A 22,500-nucleotide genomic window follows, 5' to 3' on the forward strand; every position below is an offset into this window, starting at 1 on the left:
TGAATGTTGGGCAGTCAGTCACACATTAGCTCCCCGAACTGCTCCCAGTTTTCAGGATGTTCAATAACTGTTAATACCACAAACATGGTCGTGCATTCAGTGTGTTTGTTCCAGCCCCACACCAGAGTATTGAATCAGCAAAAACACTCCCGGCAGACCAGCCCTCGTATGTGCACTCCGGGGGTTCAACAATAAGAAAACAGTCACCTGCGGAGGAAGAGCACTCCCAAGGCGAATCAAGCGAGGGAATCAGGCGAATGGGACCACCCTTTACAGCAAATCAAATGCCCCTAGTGTGTGTGGGAAAAAGTATACACAGCAGACACCCGTCTCCCCCTTTCGAATGACAGCCCACAGGAAGATTCAAAAGATGTTTACAGAAAATGAACTCGTTATAATACAACAAGTAACATGTTTTACCATACTTTACATTATTTATTTTTTTATAATACGCCTTATACCGTACTTGAGTTCGGTTTCTACGCGTGGATCTGGGATTCAAACCTCTGTTGTTCAGCGTGGACTTGCTTCCAAGACCAGCACCTTGTCCACGTGATATCCTCTGTTCACAAGCTGATCAGTGCCCTTCATGTATCGCTCCCAACCAAGAAACCGGTGAGAGAGGCAAGAAGCAATATGCATGTAGAATCCACTTACGACTGTCAGCTGCCTATTCAGAGATAAGTTGGATGACGAAGTACTAGTTCAGTTTCAGTCTTTAGAAGCCAGGGACGTCATTTCACCAAAATGCCAGGGGTAGAGGAAGTGATATCACACGACCCTTGACCCCTGATGTCATTTGACCCCACCCCGGAGTGATATCACGGGAAGCGATGGAACACGACCTTTCACCCGTTGACAAAACAGGAAGTGGCATCACATAGCATTGTACACTACGAAAAATATGGTTATGATATCACTATAATGTGATGTACATTTCATACAAGAATGGATCGCCATATGTATCGTTAAGATCAGTGTGTATAGGCCCATATCACCAAATTACTGTGAATGCAAGAAGACGTCCATGACCAAATGATAATGATGTGTTATTATATAGCACTTATGCTTAAGCTCTTTACATAGAAGAAATATCCACCCAATATCACCCTACCTGTGTTGGTACCCATTTATCAACCCCAGAAGGATGAAAGGCTGAGTTGAGGCATTTAAGAACAGACTAAATCAGTGACTCACCCCCTGGAGTGGCGCTGAAATAAACCTTTAATGAGTCTAGCAATTATTCTATAGAATTCCAGAAAGACACATTTTTTGACATTCCTATTCTTTCTTTTTTAGGGTCAGTGCTGAAAGTGTTAGACTTGTGGCACTCCTGTTCTTATTTTTCTTCTTTTTTTAAGGGGCCTGAACAGAACAAGAAAGCCAACCACTCCAGAATTAAAGATCCACATAGTGCTGGCCACAGCCCAGGAGCATGCATTGCATTGCAACAAAAAAAAAGATTCTTTTTTTTGTAGAGGTCGCAAGGGAGACCTCAGAGGTCGCATTTGCGACCTCTGGCGACCCCCAAATGACGTCCCTGGAAGCCGTACAGGAAGCTGAAAAAAAACGACTGCCCAAATGCTGGGTGTGCTGAGCACCAACAGTGCCATCACATGGAAAGCCACAGCCAGCGATGACAAGGGAGGGGCAGGCGTTATGGAGGGTACCCTTCCTCACTTTTAGTGGCACATGTGGAGGTAGAGCAGCACTATAGAAAGGGCCAGTGGAACAGACAACACAGAGATAGAGGAGGTAAGCCGGAAATGGCAGCCATAGGTGCAGCAGGCCTCTCTTCAGGCTCAGAATTCATAGCCAACTGATTGCCTCACTCACATCTTCAAGGTGCTAATAAGCTTTATGAAGATGCTGGTTGTTGTGTTTGCCATGGAGTGTTTGATCGTTAGGGTAGTTTGATGGGATGTGGTTTCCGTTAGCGTGGGAGGTTATAAGCGTTTAGTGTTAGTTTAGGATTGTTGGTGTGCTGACTTTCCTGAAGGAAGAAGATCTAGTATTCTTCCCAATATGAAATGGAAGTGAGATGCTTTGTCCTGAGAAACCTAAATTGTCAGCATGACTGGAGCAAGCAGCTGTAGTCATAGGTTAGAAAGCACTGTATAGTGTGAATGATTCTTTAAGATGAACGCTGAACATAAACACGTATATTAAGTGTGGTTTGATACAGTTTGTATAACCACCGATTTTACATTTTCGGGAAGCAATCTGAAAAATATTTCTGCAGATGCTTTCAAATTTTCATATAGAGTTTGACTGCTTCTAAATATTTGCCACACAGAAGCAAGAATACTTCTGGCTTCATGATTAATGACTACATCAGTGTATTAACCGGATCATTTTCACAGGTTTTCATGAGTACTTTGTGAAGCTATACCTGATTTTCAGTTATTTATTACCTTGCAATTTTAATTGATAACACACGCGTTAAGATTTAACTTCATGTACATTTACTAGTGATGAAAATAGACTTGATTCAAACAAGACAGTGAACATGTATTCCCTACTTTTAAGAGCTATGCACTTTACTTATATTACTTATTTTACTTATATTTATAACTTCAATATTCTTATGAACACATTTAATTTTATCTGCTAAAGTTAAAACAATAATAGGCAATACAAATGCACATTTTAAATATGTATTGCATCCGAAAAGTTTGCTTGAGCCCAGTTAACTGAAATGATGCACTGACATTTACAAATAATCAAACGTATATTCCTGAAACAGTTCTGATCATTGACAAAAAGTACTTTTGCACTCGCTTCCCACGTACTAACCTTCAGATCCACTCTAAAACAATAGAACAACTGTATTAATTTAGAGATCACCCCTTATATCCTACATTCTATTTGGGGAAGAAAAAAAAAACAACATCTCGTCTTCAGCCACGTGACATCTGTTCACATTATCCTGGAAGGATGAACATTTAGGAATACGTCAGCAAGGAGTGTAGTGCTGTTTGAGGATTGCCTTCTTGGATCTATATTTTGTCTACGTTTATCAATTGTGCATTTTCTAACAGGAAGGCTGAATTTCATTACTGTCTGTGGTCTGCTTACGTTTTGGATATTTGCAAAGTTCGTGGGGAATGTATTGCTTAAAAAGTACATCAATCTTAGTGCTCTGCAGCCTTTTCTCCTAGCAACACACCACTGCTTGCGTTGATGCCGTAGGAAATGGCGATGGTCGTATTAAGTTCTGCCATTCCTTGCTGAAAGATGTGTGGAAATTGGACTGTTTGTAACATGGCTGCCCGTCTTATATTTATTTTTTCATAATTTCTATCTCTATTCATCCACATTTTTCAATTTCATTGTATATCTATTTATCTACATTCATCTCTTTCACTGTAAAAACGAATACGTTGCAGCTAGCATTTTCCCACATTTACTGACATGAAAAATTTAGTGCTTGAATGCTTGTAATGGGTCGGTCAAAGAGCTAGGATCTTGTATATGGAGTAACAATAACACTTTAAAACAAATGTCTGTCCAATATTGCTGCTGACCTGAGCAACAGCTTTGCAGCAATTTAGACAACGTCGTAGGGAAATAAAATCCTCGCTTCTCCCATTTGTCTTACTTTCCACACCCACTGGCCTAGAAAGCCAACATTGAGATCTAAGCAATACATATATGCTTTTCTGTTTTTTCCTGTATTTACATATACATACTGAAAGGAATCAGAGTGATTTCTGTCTGTATTTATGTGTTAAAATCAGTAATAACAGAAACATGGAAGCCTGCGGGAGACGAGGGCTCAGGTATTTGTGGCCCGTGATGGAGGGGAAAGAGCCATTGAATGTATTGTCCCACCTAAATAAATACACCTATAGTTTCACGTGAGGGGCGAGGCCCACGGGGGACAAGGCTGAGGGTTTTTGCGGCCCTTGAAGGAAAGGAAGGAGGTGTTGGAAGTATTGTCCCTCCAATCCACCCACCCATAAATACACCAATAGTTTCCCGCGACGGCAAAGCCCACGGGGGACAAGGAGTGCCAGGTGGCAACAAAATGGTCACAATACTACTTACTCATGAGATCGGACAACTTGGCACACCTCAGCGATTCTCAGACCTTGCGGTTGTACATTTGGCAAAACCTCATGCGACTCCCATCTTGAAACTTGTTTCTTTCCTAGCACACATCCTCCCATATCTCTGTTTGAAATCACGTGGCTTTGTAAAAACACAGTCAAGATACTGCTAGGTGATTCATTTCTCAGATTTGTTTGCTATATTTAGACTGTCATCTGCAGTTCCAATGGTCCTACCACCTCTCAATGGTGGCGGTACCACCACACCCTCTTTCAATACCCTAACTAGGTCTTGCCTCTAAGACTTGTTCACACCAAAACATGTCCTTCACTGCCATTGCTTTTATCTAATGTTGGAACATAGCTTTACCTATCTCCTGCCTGAAGCATCTGACAACAGCTTACCTTGCACAATACCCAATCTTTGTGTGGCATTTCCCCGTTTCCCCATGGGCCCTGGTAATTTGGGCGCTCATGGGGTTAAGCAGGAATACAATTAAGTTAAATGAACAGGAGGGAAGCTCAGAAAATCTGCCTAGACCCTGAATGGCAGAATGCTACAGACTCTAACAGGGCCTAGTTCAAGATGGCAGGACTCTGGTAAATGTGGCCGGTGGCCCTCATGCTAATAAAGCTCAATGGGCCTCATTACGAGTCCGGCGGTAACCGTGCCTGAAATTCCGGCAGGTTACTGCCAGACTTGTATTACCATTCCGCCGCCATGATTTCCGGAATTACCGGGGCATTACAACCCCGGTGACCCGGGAATTCCGGAGGCGGAATTCGGTAAATCCCCATTCCCATTGAGTCCCATAGGACTCAATGGGAATGGGGAAGTGGAAACACCGGCACCATCTCGTGATGGTGCCGGTGTTCCACGTCCGCCCGCAGGCGGGTGGTGTTAAACCCGCCATGTCAGACCTGGCGGGAATGACACCTCCGCTTGCAGAACACGAGATCACCCGGTATGGAAACAGCAGTGGCGACGGGTTTACCGCCACCGTTATTTCCATACCGGGTGACTCGTAATGAGGCCCAATGTCTGTTCTAATTAATGCTTTCACTATTTGGCACTTCAGCTATACACTCAAGAACTAACAAAAGCTTTCCCAACTAAAAAAACTCACAACATTCTATCTCTATTAACTGCAACCAAGACACAACTTAACTCAATGATGCTCGCTAAGAAACCCTTAGCGTGACATGGGCCTAAACTCTGAATGTAATCGGTGTGATGCTGGAAATGCATCGGAGGGACAGATCCTCCGTATCCTTGTCCTTTACTGCCTTTAATTGTGTGTTCTGTCGTGTTTTCCGTGCAGGAGTTCATGTGGGACTCCTGGCGGTGCAGCTCTCTCTTTTGGTTTGGTGTACAGACCCATGGGATACCCTTATGGCACCCATGGGTGGGGGTACAACCCTGTGCCCCTAGTGTATGTTTTTGGGCACCAGTGTGTGGCCCACAGAGCAGGCTATAGGCTGGTGGCAGCTCCATGCAGAATTTGACAGGTGTTTTTTTTACGATACCATGGCCCTGCCATTGGAATCAGTTGATTCCTGATAGGAAACAAGATGGCCCCTGTGGCCTCTTGCTTTCTATTGCCTGTTACCTTGTTTTCCCAAAGTCCTGGGAAGCCCTGGCTCTGTCCCTTCCCCCTGACTGGCTGTTGGGTGGAAGTTCCATATATGGTGTTATTGTGAAGTCCAGGCCAGACTGGCTGGAGACTTCCCAGTGACTGCATGTTGTGGGTACACCCTGTGGGTGGGACCTGGGTGAATGGAGTGTGCGACGAATACACATTCTGTGTTGTGGATGTCTAGTATCTGGTGTTTGACACAATGGGGGTCATTCCGAGGTTGGAGGTAAGTATTGGTTTTTACCGGCATGGCGGAAAGAGCGAGTCCGATCTGGTACCACGCCGCTATTTACAGGCTATTCCGACCTCGCGGGCATGAGCTTTCTGCCATGCCGGTAAATCCCTAAGCGGCATACCGCTAAAGGGCCCGTTAAACCCCTTACCGGCATGAAGCGAGACGTTCTTAACAACACCGCCATCGAAGCTTCGCCGTCCGTAATTAGCGGTGACCGTAATTTACGGATACCGTAAATTACGGTCACCGCTAATTAACGGATACGGAAATTACGTCATCGCACAGGAACGGGAAGGAGCGCAGCGGCCATCTTTAAAAACACAATCCATTGCCATCCTCTTCATACAGGACCCGGAGGCATATTTGGATCGGAAAAATAGCCATTAGAGACCAGCATCATGCCGAAAGCACTGAAAAAGGCTGCCACCCGCATAAGGAAGGAGCGCTTTACACAGGACGAGCTCCAGGTACTGGTGGACACGCTGCACGAACATGCAGAGATTGTATTCAGCAGTGACATGCATAGGCCCACCGTCGTCAGGAAGAAGGAGATCTGGGACTTGGTTGCACAGAGGGTGAGCGCCGTAGGAAACACCCCCTGCACCACGAAGGACTGCAGGAAATGGTGGGATGACCTCCGTCTCAGTGTGCGGGCCATCCTATCAGCCAACCGAAGTCAGGCCCTGGAGACAGGAGGAGGCCCAGCTTCTCCCATCAAAATGATGCCCTGGGAGGAAACGTGTGCGGACATGATGGGCACAGAAGCCATAGAGGGGTTGGCGAAATGGAGTGCGGTGCTCCGTCATCCGCTGATGGAGGTGAGTGTCATGAGTCAAGACAGTAAATGCATTCCTAATGTAAGGCACCGCCAAGGGCTGGGCAAGCTGTCACATCATGTATGGGAAACCCCCCCCCCCCAATGAAATCATGCCGTAACAAGTGGGACCCAGGCTGATGTCAGGTGCAAGGCTGCAACCCATATTGGCCATACCGCACAAAGAGGCTGTCAATGTGAGTCACCACAGTACTCCGCCAACATGAGTGACCCAGACATCTGCATGCATTTTCCATCCAAGCCCAGATCACAGTCCCACTCACCACCCAAATGTCAACAAAACGCCATTGTGATACCATAGGCTTGAAGAAATGCTGACCCCCAAATCATTGCTCATGCTGTCTCTCTCTTCCCCCCCCACAGGCAGCGGGCATGAAAGTGAGGACCAGGAAGCCACCCGGGCCAGTACCTCCAGGGGCAGAGCCAGGGGACACCGTATACCTGCAAGCAGGAAGAAAACACATGCAACACCACCTGCTCCAGCATCCCCCATGGAGGGTGCACAACCCCCACCGCAACCCCTACCCATGCCTGCAGTGCCGCCGGACACATGCCCCACGGTGCACTCTGAGCAGTCCAGGGTGGCAGGGGAAAATGCTGCCATGTGCCTCCTCGATGTGCAAGACAGCCCCACATCAATTTCCGTGGCCAACGTGGAGGACCCCAATGACATTGGACATAGCCCAGACACTCCATCATACAGCCAGGTGGCACACAGCGACTCCGGGGAGAGTGACACCCCAGGGCTCATAGGCCAAAGAGTACCACCTGCCTGTCCTGGATCCACTTCCCCTGCAGAAAGTCCCGAAAGGGCTGCAGGCTCAATACCAAGCCTGCCAGGCACATCGGCCACACCGGCCATGGATGCAGTGCGCTCCCAGCACCTCACGGGCCTGATTGAGGAGTTCATCCGGGACAACCGCGAATCAAGGTTGGAGTGGCACAATGACCTTCAGGCTCTGGGCGAGGTGATCACTGCAAGCACAAACCGGCTCTGTGAGGTGCTGGGCCGGATCGCAGATGCCCTGGAGGCAGCACCCCCCAGACCACAGCCCCAGTGGGAGTACCCACCCTCCCAAAGCTCCTCCACGCAGACCAGCCCTGTCCGTCGGTCATTGCGTACATTGCGCCGCCACAACATGGATCCCCCTGGCTCTGGGAGTGCACATTGACCATACTGCCACACACATGTGGCCTATGTTGCACTGATGGGACTATTGTGGGGTTGTTATGGGGGGAGGTGAAGGGGGGTGAGGGTGTGTGTTGGAGTTGGGGTGGAGGGGGAGGGGGAGGGGAGTGAGGGTGTGTGTGGGAGTTGGGGGGGAGGGAGTGGGGGGTTAGGGTGTGTGTGGGAGTTGGGGGGGAGCGGGAGGGGGGTGAGGGTGTGTGTGGGAGTTGGGGGGAGGGGGGTGAGGGTGGAGGTTTTGTTGTACACGTTTCTACATTATTATTCAATACACTGCTTGATCATCCCTAAAAAACAGAGTGGACATTGATCATTGTGCATGTGTCTTTTAATGTCTCACAGTGCATGGTGTACATGTATCCCCACACCCAGTGCCCAATGTCCTGTCATCCTCACACCCTCAGCTGACTTGTGAGTCAGAAATATTGTCCGATCAATGATTGCCGCACGGAACGTCCCTCCTGTGCATCGGCACCATGATGCTGTCCTGCCATTCCTTCCTCCTCCCCCTCATCATCATCTGGTGGTAGCAGTTCCACGTCAGGGGGCAGTGGCACGTTCCGACGGATGCACATGTTGTGCAGCATTACACATGCCATGGTGATCTTGGACACCTTCTCGTGGCTGTAGATGAGTGCCCCACCCGACCGGCTGAGGCAATGAAATTGTGCCTTCAACAGGCCGAAGGTCTGTTCTATCACCACCTGTGTACTGGTATGGGATCTATTATAGTCCTCCTCGTGCCTGTTCTGTGGGTTGCGGACCGGGGTCATGAGCCACAGCTTCAAAGGGTAGCCAGCATCACCTGCATGAGAGTGGAATGAAGGTAAGTGTTTGTGCATTCATGGTGGAGAATTGTACTAGTCTTACATGGCCGCAGGTGATTACTGGCCATACACACATGTCCCAGGATACAGTCACCCCATTACTGGCCCGGCTATTTGTCATGTGAAATGGAATGATGGAGGGGGTAGCTTCTCCCTGATGGGTCATGGTGTGCACTCACGTCTTGGTGCATGTGCATCGTATATGCATGCAGCAGTGTTGGACTGCATTCATTGATGTCTTGCGCAAGACTTGGTGAAAGGGGGTGTTGGCTGTAGTTGGTAGCATACTCGTCATTCTGCACGGATCCCTACCATGGTGACATGCAGCAATCCTATGGGGGTGCAGGACCAGTGACACGCTGTAGGATCCCTGTTAGACTCACTTCTATGCACTCCCAAGGATGACTGTCCTGTGTGTTGAGATGCAGGAGTCAGCGACATGGTGCTATTGCACTGCATGGTGCAGGATGCCCCTAGGGTGTGTAAGGGCCGCTGATGAGTGGTGCATGTGTTGTGGTATCTGGCCAGGTTTCCTGTTAGTCATGTAGTGTTAGGTGTCAGCTCGAATTCATCACTGTGTGGTTATGCGGTCATGTGCTGTGTCACTTGCCTTGGGGCACAGTGTGCTGTGAGGTGCACATCGTGCACTGGCGTGAACATTCCCACCCAGGTGGAGTATGCATCTCCCTCCCCTTTCCCACCCAGGTGGAGTATGCACCCCCCCCTTTCCCACCCAGGTGGAGTATGCATCTCCCGCCCCCTTTCCCATCCAGGTGGAGTATGCATCTCCCCCCCCCCCTTTCCCACCCAGGTGGAGTATGCAGACAACCTACTCACAGCCCCAATGCACTGCCATGGCCCATTCTGGTTACTCACCAAGCAGCCAGGCACGTCGTCCAGCATGTCGCTCCATGTAGCGTGGTAGTGTTGAGTTCCGCAGGACCAAGGAGTCATGAGTTGATCCGGGGTATCGGGCATTGCAATGTGTGATGGCTTTACTGGCATTACACACCATCTGGATGTTGATGGAGTGGTATTGCTTGCGGTTGCGATACGGCACCTCCATGGCATGCGGGACCACCAATTCAACGTGGGTGCAGTCGAGGACACCTATGAAATTTGGCATGCCTACCAGTGCATGGAAGGCAACTTTGGTGTCATATATCTCCTGGGGGGTCCGGGGTAGGGATATGTAGTCCCTTGTGTGGTTGACGAGGGCATCCAGCACTTGGTTGAGTATCCGGGAAAATATGGGCTGTGAAATGCCATGCATGTGCCCCACTGTATGCTGGTAGGTGCCTGTGGCAAGGAAGTGGAGCACAGACACTACCTTCAGTAGAGGGGGGATGGCAGTGCTGATTTCTATGCGGCTCACTATATCGTCATGTATCAGGTCCACTATGGTGGTAATGGTGTCCCGGTCAAGCCGGTACAGGGTGTGGATCTGCTCTGGTGTGATGTTGAAGGGGGTGGCTCTGATGCGGGGGATTGGGAGCTGCCGGCGTGGTAATGGTGGCTGCACCGGTAGGGCATGCTGGGCCTGTCTCACCCTCCTTCTCCTCCTGTGTATCCTCTGTGGTGGGGGCTGTGGTTGTTGTTGTTGCTGTTGTTGTAGTTGCTGCCTTGCAAGCAGGGCCTCCAGCTCCAGGAATGCTGCTACAATTGGTCATCTTGGTGTGGGAGGGGGTGTGGTGTGTGGGTGTGCTCCTTTTGTGCTGTGCCAGACTCCATTACCTCCACCTGTGCTGATTGAGCGCACCTGTTCCTCTTGGAAACACTGCTCAGGGTTCTTAACACCTTCTCGGCGATGCCGGTATTTACTCCATGGCGGTAAGGTACTTTGCGGTCTTGTGGAGGCCGTTTTTTCCATGTCTGCTTTACTTGGGATCAGCTCCGGTTTACGCCATGCCGCTAATTTCGGCATGGCATGTCGGGCGCGCGCCACTAAACCGCTATTTACGGCCTCGTACTTTACGGCGCCGTAAATAACGGTCTGGTGGGTCAAAATGGGCCGTAACGCGAAACGATGCCGGTAGTCCTTTACCGGCATCGTTTTTCCCTTACCACCCAACTCGGAATGACCCCCAATGACTGAGACAGACCTGCCCGAAACTGGTATGAATGCAGTGTGGAGTGTTGAATGGCTGGGTACTTGTCCCAATACACATACATTGTTGTGAGTGTCTGGAGAGAAGTGAATGGTGTGAATGCACTATGCACCTAATTGGATGCCTGCCTGCAAGATTGCCCTTCTGGCCAATTGGTTGCCTGAGTGTGACCCAGCAGAATGAATGGGAGATCAACTAGTATATTTGGGGGCCTCTCACTGCTAGAATTCATGTTCAGAAGCTGAGTTGATACTTTAAGAGTAACTGGAACTGCTTATCCTTGATGCCCAGCTGGAAGAAGAGAGGACCTGGTTAGGTGTCCTTTTCCCATGTCCGAGGGACCATCGAGCACCACTAACCTTTGCCGAAGCTTCCTGGAATTCAGACCCTCGAAAGGCCGCCGACCAGAGACAGGGACGGCTGAGGAGAACAAAGTAAAGCACCCAGACATCAACGCCGTTGAAGTCCATTGCCGTCAACGAGGGTTCGGAGTATCGCCGTAACCACTGGAGGCCTGTCGAAGCTGGGATGCCCAGAAGAGGGGACCACTTGACGATGTGCCGCCGATGACCGGAACTGCACGCTCCTTTGCCTAAGACTTTTGATTCACGGACGAGCTTGTCCGCACCGCCTCCTGCCTTATCACGCCAGAGAAAGCTAGGCTGTCGATGCGCTGAGGAGCACCCGCCAGTGGGTTTCCCGCCACCCGAAGACCACAAAGACTTCGACGACTTGACGCCCTTGTCGGGCAACAGGTCTTCAGAAACTCTTTGCGGTCCTGAACTATCAAACACCGAGGTGCCCCACACAGCTCATACTCGCAAGCCGTCGCTGACGAGCACCGCCTGGATTGACACCATGGTCTCGGCATCATCAAATTTTTCATCAACGCAGTCGACGCCAATTTCACCTTCTTTGACGCCTCTTGACGATCTGTGGCTCCTGCTTTAAAGGGAGTCACTCAAGAAGGATCCATCGACGCCTCATCAAAGACCTCTGCTCTACCAGGTACATTGGGGGCGTAGAAACCTTATAGAAGGAAATAACACTTATAGACCAATATATGGACTGGACTTGTGATATATCTTTAATTTAAAGGTTACCCAGGTGGGGGGATCTCCACACAGAATTGTGCCTAGTTGGTAGGGGTCAATATTCTGCCCATTGTTCTAACCAACTGCTTTCCTCCTATATGTTGCCATTGTGGATTTTCTGAGCACAAAGTGAGTTATTGTGATAGTGTACATAACCTTGAATATTAATTATATAAACACTGTGTTTTAACTAATACAGTGTGTGGACATTCCTTTGTGGGGGCTTGGGGACTACACTGTACTTAAGAACCAGCCTGCATCACCTCCGGAGAAGCTAGACCTTGATTTCTCGACCAGCACTACCCTATAGAGAATCTTGGCTGGGGTCCTCTGTGCCTCTCCTCTGCCATATAGAGAGCAAGAGTACAGACAACCCCCTCCAGTCTTTACACTGGTGGCAGAAGTGGGATGCTTATGGTTTTAAGACTCAGTGTATAACCGTGCCACTTACAAAATATCTGCACTTTGTTAAATTGAGTTTTAGTTGTGTACAAGATAACTGTATTACAAGCAGTCTATTGCAAATGGTAAATTGACTAGGATGAGCTTAGAGGCTCTCCAGAGTGCTTGTGAAGCCAGGGAGTTAGACTTTGTCGATATGTCTAGGGCTGAGCTTATAGCTGCCCTGGTGGACTACCAGACTGATGGTGAAACTCTTGAAGCGGGGGATGCAACCAATGAGTACTCTGCCCCTAGGGTTTTTGCTGAATCTGATTCTGGGAATGCCACCATTCATGATGCCTCTGTTCCAAACCCCAGCACTGCTCTTCAGGGGGAAGCCCTGAAGATTGAACTTTTAAAATTGGAGGTACAACGTGAACAGTTAGCCTTTCAATACAAAATGTTAGCAACAGAAGCTGAGTTGAAGAAAGAGGAGTTGGCACAGCAAGTGATACTCAAAGATAGGGACACTGAGCACCAAAGAATCCAGCTATGGAAAGCTAGAGTAGAGACTTCAGCTAAAGCAGCTGACAGTAGCAATTCCCCAGCCACCAAGTTTATGAAATATTTGGTTGGTGTGTTTGTGGAGGGTTCTGATATCCTCCAGTGGATTGAAGCATTTGAGATGGCTTGTGCAATTCATGATGTTGATATGCGAGATTGGGCTAAGTGGTTGTTAAGCAGAGTGCCTCAGACTGGATATGCCTGTATTCTGAAACTGCGTGTGGAAGAAAGGGGTCAGTATGAGTGCATGAAGCTTTGATTGCCAAGTTTGGCAAGACACCTACCCAATACCTTAAAAGGTTCAGGGATTTTAAGAAACGAGAGAATGTCCCTCATTACAACCCTGGCGTTAAGGGGTTAACGGCGCCGTAAAAGGTGGCAGCGCCGTTAACCCCTTAAAGCCTGATTACGAGGTTCCTTTGCGGGTTGGAGATTTTAACGGCTGCTTTTTGCAGGTGTTAAAAACCAACCCGCAAAGGGACCTTGGTGCTAAGTACGGTGCCGCAATTTGCGGCACCGTACTTAGCGCCTTCCCCATTCCCATTGAGCCCTATGGGGCAAAAATGGGAATGGGGAAGGGCCATGGCGGCATGGGGAATTACCGCCCCGCCAACATCGGAATGGGGGGGTAATTCCCCATTCCGCCATGGCGGAGTCGGTAAGTTACCGGCATGGACCATGGTGCTATGGGTCGTAATGAGGTCGTAATGAGGGCTTGGGTTGATGAGGGTAATGAGGGCGTAATGTGTCTTGGGGTGACTGGGTGAGTGCTGCGCACATGAACATGATGGGGTGGATTGATGGTTAAAAAGTGAAAACGTTTGTTGAATTGTCCCACCTTTTGTTTTTTGAGCATTTTTCGGAAGCCTGTTCACCAGAGCTGCGCCAGTATGTTCCTGACCAGAACAATTTGGATCCCTTTAAGCTGGCTAGGTTGGTTGACAAGTGGGTCTCCCATCGGGTGTCCCCTAAGGACTCCAGTGGGAAGGACAAGGACAAAGAAAAAGGGACCTCTCAGAAAGCTGGGGAGGTCCAGAAGCAATCAGAGTCGAGTAAACCAAGACCTTCCTCTCCTAAGACCCAAAACTCTAGTGGGGATAAGTCATCTGTGGGTGGGAATAAGGGTAGTGGTCCACCTGCTGCAAAGCAGGCTCCCAGTGGTTCCAGTACTGTACCCTGCATTCCTGGCACTTGTTGGGACTGTGGGGCTCTGGATCACAAGAGGGGTGACCCCAAGTGTAAAGGTAAGGCACTTGGAGTCCAGGCTCTCAGCCTGACCTACCCTTACCCCATGTCTGAGGTGGAGGCCACTGTCCTCCCCTCCTCTACAGGGATCACATTTGGTGCTCCTGTAGAGATTTCCTTAGTGTCGCTTGGGGCCTGGGACTAGTATGCAGAAGTACTGGCGACTATCCCACAGTACTCCTGTAGGTTTTTGAGAAGTGTCCTCTTGAATGGCCAGCCTTCCACTGGTTTGAGAGACACTGGGGCAAGCATGACAGTGGTGGCCAGGACCCTGCTCAAGCCAGAGGACTATGTAGGTGTTCCTCTGAGAACCACCAGGTTAGCTGGTGGGCCTCTCAAATTATCGCCTGTAGCCTTAGTCACACTCATGATTGGAGACAAGACAGCAAAGCTTCCTGTCCTGGTCCAGGACAATGTCCCTGCTAACATTCTGTTAGGTAATGATCGAGTGGAGTTGGGGTTGATCTCCGATGATCTCCCCCTGACTGCTGCTGCAGTCACTAGGTCACAGGTGACACAGGGTCTGGCTGTGAGTCAGGTACCCGAGCCAAAGGCGAGGCCTAAGGCAAGAAGACAGAAGACCAAGAAGGCCACCTCTGTGAAGGGGGCTCCTTCTCTTCCTGTTGTTCCTAAAGCACCCATTGGGATCCCGTTCCGGATGGGCTAGGTCCAGTGGAAAACCCAAACTCAACTGCTGAGGGAAAAGAGACAGAAGACTCTCCTGTGGGAGAGGTTCTCAACCCGGAGGACCACCCTGATCTTCAATGCCCGCTGCCTGAAGGGGGAACCTCCCGGGCGTACTTCTGTAAGGGACAGAGAGAGTGCCACTCTCTCGAGGTTCTGAGGAAACAGGCCCTGTCCCAGGCACAAGGAGAAGTGCCTAGGACATTCCGGATCTATTGGGAGGGTGAGCACCTGGTTAGTGAGCCCACTAAGCCTGAACCTGGTGCCCTCAAGAGGTTGGTGGTACCCCTGGTTTACAGGCCCTTCCTGCTGTAGTTGGCGCATGAAGTGCCCTTAGCTGGTGATCTTGATACCAAGAAGACTAAGCAGAGGCTCTCTGCCCATTTCTACTGGTCCCGGATGGGAGTGGAAGTGGAGTCCCACTACAGGACCTGCTCAATTTGTCAGTTGTCTGGCAAGACTGGAGGCAGTGTCATTGCCCCACTGCAGCCATTGCCAGTGGTTGGCACACCGTTTGAGAGGGTGGGCATCAACATTGTCGGTCCCCTTGACCCTCCCACTTCAGGCGGACATCGGTTCATCCTGGTCTTGGTTGATCATGCCACCAGATACCCTGAGGCTATACCCCTTTGGACTGTTACTGCCAATGTGGTTGCCAGGGCTCTCCTGGGCATTTTCACCCGTGTTGGATTCCCTAAAGAGGTTGTCTCTGACAGAGGATCCAACTTCATGTCTAGTTACATGAAAACCATGTGGAAAGAGTACGGGGTAACCTACACGTTCTCCACCTCTTACCATCCCCAGACCAATGGTCTGGTTGAGAGATTTATTAAAACTCTCAAGGGCATGCTAGGTGCTTTGGAAGAGCCCCTAAGGAGGAAATGGGATCTCCTCCTGCCATGCCTGCTGTTCGCTTACAGAGAGGTACCTCAAGAGGGTTTTGGTTTTCAGTTACTCTTTGGACACCCCGTGAGGGGGCCCCTTGCCTTGATCCGAGAAGGTTGGGAGGCCACCCCTCCAGGTCCCGCCAAGCAAGTGGGGACTATGTGTTAGGCCTCAGATGGAGGATGACACAGATGATGGGTCAGGCGACAGCGAATCTCAAGGCCAGCCAGGAATTGAATACGTACGGGCATGACCTTAAAGCCTTGCAAGTGGATTGGACTCCGGGACAGGAAATCCTTGTGATGGAGTCCACCAAGCCTAGAGCTTTGGCAGACAAGTGGACTGGACCCTTCAGGATCATCTCCAAGATGGGCGAAGTCAATTATCTGGTTGACAGGGGAGCCCAGGGGTAGCCCCTCAGGTATTCCATGTTAACAGGCTCAAGCCTTTCCACAGGCGAGCAGAAGTCTCATGTCTCTTGCTAGCTTCAGAGCAAGAAGAGGATGCGAGTGAGCCCCTTCCTGATTTGCTGCATAGCAACCCTTTGGATGGCTCAGTGGAGCAAGTACATCCCTCTCCCGATTTGACGACAGAGCAGCAGAGGGCTTGCAGGGCTTTGCTCCGATAGTATGCCTCTCTGTTTTCACTGACTCCAGGCCTTACACCGTGGTGAAGGCACGAAATTGACACTGGTGACACTGTCCTGTCAAACACAGGTGCTTTCCGTATGTCAGATACAGGTAAGAACCACATCAAGGCTGAGGTCGCCAAGATGTTGGATCTGGTTGTTATTGAACCCTCAACCAGTCCCTGGTCCAGTCCAGTGGTCCTTGTCCCCAAGGCAAATTCCCAGGCAGGTACCAAGGATTGGAGGTTCTGTGTGGACTACCGAGGAGTCAATGCCGTTACCAAAACTGACGCACACCCATTGCCCAGGGCTGATGAGCTTGTGGACACCATAGGTGCTGCCAAAATTGTGAGCACCTTTGACCTTACCTCAGGCTATTGGCAGTAGCTCTGACAGCCCATGCCAAAGATAAGACGGCGTTCTCAACACCAGAGGGACTCTACCAGTTTAGGGTCATGCCTTTTGGGTTGAAGAATGCCCCTGCCACCTTCTAGAGATTGGTCAATCATGCGCTCAGTGGGCTGGAGGCCTTTTGTGTGGCCTACTTAGACGACATTGCCGTCTACAGTTCCACCTGGGAAGAGCATTTGACACATCTGGATAAGGTGTTGCAGGCCTTGAAAAGGGCTAACCTCACTATCAAGGCCACCAAGTGCCAGATAGCTCAGGGGAAAGTCACATATCTTGGTCATGAGGTAGGAGGGGATCAAATCCAACCTCTCCCCAGTAAAGTACAGGATGTACAGGACTGGGAGACTCCCACTACTCAAACCCAAGTGAGAGCCTTTTTGGGCCTCACTGGGTATTATCGCAATTTCATGGCAGACTATGGAACCATAGTTGCACCCCTGACAGCTCTGACTTCACCCAAACAGCCTAGGAGTGTTAATTGGACTGAAGACTGTCAGAGGGCCTTTGATGGGTTGAAAGAAAGTCTGTGTAGGGTACCTGTGTTGTGTGCGCCCGATTACAGCAAGCCCTTTATTGTTCAAACTGACACCTGCGACACTGGAATTGGTGCTGTCTTGTCCCAGTTAGATTGCAAAGGGAGGGAAAATCCTATAATATTAATCAGTAGACAACGCAAGGGTAGAGAACTTAGGTGGGTTACTGTTGAAAAGGAATATTTTAGCATAGTTTGGATCCTGAGGCATTTTAGGCTCTACCTTACAGGGTCTTCCTTCAAGGTCCAAAAAGATCATAAGCCCCTGAAGTGGCTTATGCAGATGAAGGGTGAGAACCCAAAACTGCTCAAGTGGTCCATTAGCCTGCAAGGGCTAGACTTCACCATAGAGCAGGCCAGGGAAGAGTCACAATAATGCAGATGGCCTTTCCAGAAGGTATGTTGACTGCCTGGATGAGGGTGTCTATCTCGTGGGAGTTTAGGCACCCTAACCTCAGTCTGGGGGGGCGCAACAGTGATGCTGGAATTGCATCGGAGGGACATGGCCTCCGTATCATTGTCCTTTACTGCCTTTAATCGTGTGTTCTGTCGTGTTTTCCATGCAGGAGTTCATGTGGGACTCCTGGTGGTGCAGCCCTCTCTTTTGGTTTGGTGTACAGACCCATGGGATACCCTTGTGGCACCCATGGACGGGGTTACAACCCTGTGCCACTAGTGTATTTTTTTGGGCACCGGTGTGTGGCCAACAGAGCAGGGTATGGGCTGGTGGTAGCTCCATGCTGAATTTGACAGGTGCTCTGAGTATCCTCCATTTTGGGATACCCAGGCCCTGCCATTGGAATCAGTTGATTCCTGATAGGAAACAAGATGGCCCCTATTGTGAAGTCCAGGTCAGACTGGCTGGAGCCTTACCAGTGACTGTATGTTGTGGGTACACCCTGTGGGTGGGACCTGGGTGAATGGAGAGTGTGACGAATACGCATTCTGTGTTGTGGATGTCTAGTATCTGGTGTTTGACACAATGACCGAGACAGCCCTGCCCGAAACTGGTATGAATGCAGTGTGGAGTGCTGAATGGCTGGGTACTTGTCCCAATACACATACATTGTTGTGAGTGTCTGGAGAGAAGTGAATGGCCTGAATGCACTATGCACCTAATTGTGCAGACTGCCTACACGCATGCGTGGCGTTTCGAGTGAGGAAATCTATTTCGGTTTGCAGAGTCAACCTTTTTGACCTCTATTATCCACTTGACAGAGATGGATAATTGTTTGATGGAGTGTTCTACAGACGATACTGGTGTTTTGGGTTAAGCTGTGCTGCTTTCCCAACTTCCAACATCTGCAACTTTGGCTTTCCCTAATTTAATAGGGTGCCTTTTCAGGTTAGGATTTGGTCCTGGCTTCCCACAGCGTGACTGACTATATCACTTCATTACGGCCACCATAGCAATTTGGCATTCATCAGAATGGTAACATACACCTCCTGAGGAAGACGTTGTGTTTACTACCACTACACGTCGAAACCGGTCGAGAGATAAACCCTACAGGGATGTGATCTTTTGCACTTTTCCTTCCGATCCACCCTACAATAGATTATTTATTAAGGAATTCTATTGATTATGAATATAAAAATTATGTCTGTTTGATGGGGACGAGTCATGAATTGCTTCTCCCCACAGGTTCTTAGCATGATTCTTTTGTCTTTTAAGCTTTTGGATGTATGTCACGGTATGTTGAGTTGCGTTTGAATGAATGCACTATGAATGGCAAGTATGTGTGACAATGTTTTAGCCGACTTTAGGCATACGGTTGCTGCTGTTTTTCTGTATTAAAGTGATCAGTGTTTAATTATTTGTGATTGACTCACCATTGTTTAAATTGTTGGTATCACTTTCAATTAATTTTGATACACATTTTTTCAAATTGATTTGTTTCTCTGGACAATCTTTTTCTGTTGTTCTATGCAATTGTAATACTCTGGTCCAGAGGCTAGAGTTTCCCTGCCCTTTTCAGATTTTCTGAATGCACTATGCACCTGATTGGATGCCTGCCTGCATGAATGCCCTTCTGACCGATTGGTTGCCTGAGTGTGACCCAGCAGAATGCATGGGAGATCAACTAGTATATCTGGGGGCCTCTAACTGGTAGAATTCATGTTCAGAAGCTGAGTTGACACTTGAAGAGTAACTGTAACTGCTTATCCTTGACACCCAGCTGGAAGAAGAAGAACTGCTGCTGCATTTGTTTCAACCCAATCCGAAAGTTGTCGAGTTCATCAAGGACTGCTCCGAGAGAGGACCTGGTTAGGCGCCCTGTTCCCGTGCTCCGAGGGACCATCGAGCACCGCTAACCTTCGCCGAAGCTCTCTGGAAGTCAGACCCTCGAAAGGCTGCCGACCAGAGACGGGGACCGCCGAGTAGAACGAAGTAAAGCACCCGGACGTCAATGCCGTCGAAGTCCATTGCCATCGACCAGGGTTCGGAGTATCAACATAACCGCTGAGGCACGTCGAATCCGGGTTGCCCAGAAGAGGGGACCGGTTGACGCCGTGCCACCGACGACCGGAAGCCGCACGCTACTTTGCCTAAGACTTTTGATTCACGGATGCGCTCGTCCGCACCGCTGCCCGCCTTATCCCACCAGAGAAGGCCAGGCCTTCGACGCACCAAGGAGCATCCACTGGTGCGTTTCCCACCACCCAGAGACCACAAAGACTTTGACGACTCGACGCCCTTGTCAGGCCACAGTTCTTCAGAAACTCTTTGCGGTCCTGAACTATCAAACACTGAGGTGCCCCGCACACCTCATCCTCGCAGGACGTTGCCGATGAGCACTGCCTGGATCGACGCCGTAGTCTTGGCACCATCAAACATTTCACTGACGCCGTCAACGCCAAGTTCACCTTCTTCGACGTCTCTTGACGATTCGTGGCTCCTGCTTTAAAGGGAGTCACTCAAGAAGGATCCATTGATGCCTCATCGAAGAACTCTGATCTACCAGGTATAATGGGGGGTAGGTAGAAACCTTATAGAAGTAAATAAGACTTATAGAACAATATATGGACTGGGCTTGTGATATATCTTTAATTTACAGGTTGCCCAGGTGGGGGGATCTCCACACAGAATTGTGCCTAGTTGGTAGGGGTCAATATTCTGCCCATTGTTGTAACTAACTGCATTCCTCCTATATATATTGTTGTTCCTTTTTTTCCTTGATCTGTGTGACATTTGACCAGAGTATAGTTCATGCACTTTAATGAGATCTGATAATAATTGTGGTACCACTTTAGAACTTTACATATTTGCCATTGTAGATTTTCTGAGCACAAAGTGAGTTATTGTGATAGTGTACATAACCTTGAATATTAATTATATAAAGACTGTGTTTTAACTAATACAATGTGTGGACATTCCTTTGTGGGGGCTGGGGACTACACTGTACTTACGAACCAGCCTGCATGACCTCCTGAGAAGGTAGGCCTTCATTGGTCAACCAGCGCTACCCTATAGAGAATCTTGGCTGGGGTCCTCTGTGCCTCTCCTTGGCCATATAGAGAGCAGGAGTACAGACACCCCCTCCAGTCTTTACAATCGGCAGAACCTTTTGTGGCAGATAGCTCTCAATACCATCGTGTGAAAGCTAAGTGCAATACACACATAGACAGAGATGCTAAATAAATGTCCAATATCGAGACTCAAAAAGGAACAGCTCTCCTTGCTAATAGAATTTACACAGCCTGCATATCTTTTCATGTTTTGAATGTTGTACCTGCATATGGACACTCCCCTTTCGTTACTTCTCAAACTAATCTACCTTCTTCTCTCTACTTGTCAAACTCTGTCTTGGGTACCCACACCTTGCTCACCTTGCTGACATGATGCAAGCTTTCTCTGAACATAGCATATTCCTTGGGGTACACATCAAGAAGCAGCACCCCCATCCTCTGTCGCATCGACCCATTGGTCCATATAGATATCTGGGTCAGGTGGGGGACCAATTGGATACCCTTCTTTCGCCATTTTATGCTCAATCTCTCCTTTCCAGTTGTCTGTCTGTGTATGGACATGTTTCAAGAGGGGAGTGGCTTCACCTGCTTTAAGGGTTAAGGACATCATAGTCGTTCCTCTGGACAGTGTCTTGGTGCAACACCTCACAATCAGTTCTCAGGAGCAAAATCTTATATATAATGCTATGACAAGGAAAGGAGTCGATACTTTGAAAACGGTACTCAGCCATGATGGGACCCATGAAAATATTCATGACAACAAATCTTGCTTGACCCCTGCCTCCCCTTCCTTTTCTATTACAGTGCTTAGATTGTGTAGGGATACAATTGCACGTGTCAGGGATTCATTATCTGAATAATGGAGTGGGCTATACATACAGCAGGAACTGCCTATTTTTGCGCACACACCACCTTCCATGGTGGTGAGCAAGTTGAGAATGTATATTTCCTGCAGTGTCATTAATCTAATGACCCTGATCGCATTGAGTCCATGCTCAGTGTTCTTTGCCAGTTGTATAATTTCACAGCAGGTTATTATTATCCACTTCGAGTTTTCTGCTGCCTGTACTCCTGGAGTGAGTAGGGAGGTGAAGAATGCCCATTTTGGCGAACAGCCGATACTGCTCAGGATTGGCATTGAGTTTGGGAAAAATAATTCAAGAGTTTATGGTGGCAGATGCCCAATGAACAGCAGGCTGGCTGGTGTGTGGTGTGTAAGGGTGTGGCCAGGGGGTGCTCATTCAATATAGGGAGGTTGGGCATCTGGTATAAGGAGGACAGGGGAATATAGAGTGGCTAGAGAACAGATACCACTCCAGAACGGTGGGAGCTGGACATACGCAAGGCTCCCACATGTCCAAAACAGACTCATAATGTTAATGTTAATGTTAAAGGACATTTGTAGCGCGCACTATCACCACCGTAGTGGTCCCTTGGCGCTCTGGCGGCTCTGAAAGAGGAGGGGAGGTTGAGTTAGTGGGAGGAAGCAGGAAAAGTGTAAGAGAGCAGTGATGTGCTGTTGGCGGCCTCAGCCCGGTGGGTCCGTTGGCTGGGCCTGGGGTGTTTGCGGCTGGTAGTCGTCGTGTACTGTTGTGCCAGGCTATGTGTGTTTTTGTTTTGTTGTTGCAATGTAGTGAAATTTGTGCGGTTTGTTGTGCTGTAGGTTTTGTTTGTGTTTGGTTTGGAGTTTGAGAGGTGTATGCAGAAAGGGAAATTGTTAGTAGGGTT

Source organism: Ambystoma mexicanum, chromosome 5q (assembly GCF_040938575.1).
Source record: "Ambystoma mexicanum isolate Mex_15411 chromosome 5q, UKY_AmexF1_1, whole genome shotgun sequence".
NCBI lineage: Eukaryota > Metazoa > Chordata > Amphibia > Caudata > Ambystomatidae > Ambystoma > Ambystoma mexicanum.